This window comes from Crocuta crocuta, unplaced genomic scaffold (genome assembly GCF_008692635.1).
Source record: "Crocuta crocuta isolate KB4526 unplaced genomic scaffold, BGI_CrCroc_1.0 scaffold7, whole genome shotgun sequence".
In the NCBI taxonomy this organism is placed as follows: Eukaryota; Metazoa; Chordata; class Mammalia; order Carnivora; family Hyaenidae; genus Crocuta; species Crocuta crocuta.
In genome coordinates, this window is record NW_027531904.1 from 6,548,018 (window position 1) to 6,550,519 (window position 2,502).

The following is a 2,502-nucleotide window of genomic DNA, read 5'->3' on the forward strand; positions in this document are numbered from 1 at the left end:
ATTTGATTTGTAAAGTTTGTAGAAATTGACACAAGTTTTGAACACTTGATTGCAGACATTTCTTACAATGGTTTCATTTATGATTTTTCAACTTTGCAATGGTGCAGAAGCAATCGGCATTCAGTAGAAACTATACTTCAAATCAGGCATTTTGATCTCTTCCCAGGCTAGTGATACGCAGCACAGTAATCTCTGGTGATGCTGGGGACAGGCAGGAAGCCACAGCTCCTACTCAGCCACTTGATCACAAATGTGAACAGCTGACACACTGATAACCATTCTCCATCCAAACAGCCGTTCTGATTCTCACTTTCAGTGCAGTATTCAATCAACTATATGAGATATTCAGCCCGTTAGTATCAAGCACGCTTCAGTTAGGTGAACTTCCCCAGTGGCAGGCTGATGCCCGTGTACTGAGCACAGTTCCGGGAGGCGGGGCTAAGCTATGATGTTCAATAGATGCATTAGAGTCATTTTCAACTTATGATTTTCAACTCACAGTGGATTTCTCAGGACGTAACCCTGTCGAGGATTTAGGATTGCACATCACTGTGAAGCAATACCTACTTGCTCATTTACCGAAGTGACAATAAAACATTTCGAAGACAATCATGGGAGGGATGCCTGGGTGGCTCAGTCGGTTGAGCGTCTGACTTCGGCTCAGGTCATGATCTCACGGTTCGTGGGTTCGAACCCCGCGTCAGGCTATGTGCTGACAGCTCAGAGCCTGGAGCCTGCTTCGGATTCTGTGTCTCCCCCATTGGCGTTTGCGCACTGTCTCTCTTTCATGAACATTAAAAAACTTTTTTTTTTAAATGTTTTATTTATTTCTAGGAGAGAGACAGAGAGACAGCGCGAGCNCTTTTTTTAATTTATAAAAAAGAACATACCAATAATCCCAGAAAACTATTTTTTTTAAGAGAGAAAGAAAATCTAATTCTACTTTTGCACTGGTACTCTACTGATACTAAACTTCTTAGCTGGTCAGGATGGCTGAGTGGTCTAAGGCGCCAGACTCAAGCTTCCACCTCCCTGATACTAAACTTCTTTACACACTTATAATAAATCCATGCAACTTTAGCCAGCTTGATACCATAAGGTAGGATATTCTCTCTTTCTTTCTTTTTTCAACTTTCTATATCCATTTATGATTTTGGCCTTTATTTTCTTCTTTGTCATCGTGAAATAACCCTATATAACCTCTAAATGAGGATAAAATTTCTTTTCTTTTCCCTGAACAAAAATTCACCCATCATGGGGCATCGGCTGGCTCAGTCCGCAGAGCACGCAACTCTTGAGGTGCAGAGATTCCCTAAAAATAAAATCTTAAAAAAAAATGCACCCACCATACATCTTTCCCTTAAAGCCTATCTTACTGGGGCACCTGGGTGGCTCAGTCGGTTAAGTGTCCAACTCTTGATTTTGGCTCAGGTTATGATCTCGGGTTGGTGAGTTCGAGACCCATGTGGGGCTCTGCGCTGACAGTGGCACAGAGCCTGCGTGGGATTCTCTCTCCCCCTTTCTCTCTGCCCCTCCCCCACTCACTCACTCACAAAAATAAATAAAAGCTTTTTTTAAAAAACCTATCTTACTGGGGCACCTGGGTGGCTCAGTCAGTTAAGCGTCCGACTTCGGCTCAGGTCATGATCTCACGGTTCATGGGTTCGAGTCCCGCATTGGGCTCTGTGCTGACAGCCAGCTCAGAGCCTGGAGCCTGTTTCAGATTCTGTGTCTCCCTCTCTCTCTCTCTGACCCTCCCCTGCTCACTCTGCCTCTCTCTCTCTCAGAAATAAATAAACCATTAAAAATTAAAAACAACAACAACAACAACAACAACTATCTTACTTTCCCTGCATACTTTGCAGATAGGGCTTGTTCCTTTACCCACAGTACTCATGTAGCTCATTCATATGTTGATTAGAATTCTTAAATCTTAAAAAAAAAAAAAAAAAAAAAGAATTCTTAAATCATCCTGACCTTAATTTCCAGTGAAAACTGGGGAGCAGGCAACTGTGAACTGTCATATATCAACATTCTTCAGATTACTAAAAGTATTAATATACCATTTTATAATGTCTACATATTTTTTCCATAGTATATTTTNTGCCCCTCTGTAAAAATTAAGAAGCCAAAGTAGATAAACTTATATTTATATTTAACAATTAATATTTTATTAAACTTGGAAATGATTTTTGGAAATGATCTAGATGGTCAATGAATATCTATCATTTAACTAAACTTGGCATAACTTAAAGGTTTTAAGTTACCAAAAAGACTCTGGAAACTATTTTTTATGTGCATATATTATAAAACATAATTATTGTTAAAAAGTTCGTGTTTAAACATTTATTCCATTTATATTTATTTAATTCACTTGCCTTAACAATTATGTATGGGTTCCTCATGAAAACTTCGTGGGACATACAATATATCTAGTCAACATCCTAGGTTACTTATTGTTGACAAATCAGGCAAGTATCAAAAAAAATCACAGAAGCAAAA

At 39.2% G+C, this 2,502-nt stretch overlaps 1 non-coding gene across 1 annotated transcript; it reads left to right on the forward strand.

The window, feature by feature from the left end:
* The first annotated feature begins 622 nt into the window (after window positions 1-622).
* TRNAR-UCG (transfer RNA arginine (anticodon UCG)) lies at window positions 623-707 on the forward strand. Its single transcript has one exon. It is a non-coding gene; the product is annotated as a tRNA-Arg (tRNA).
* Window positions 708-2,502: the final 1,795 nt, after the last annotated feature.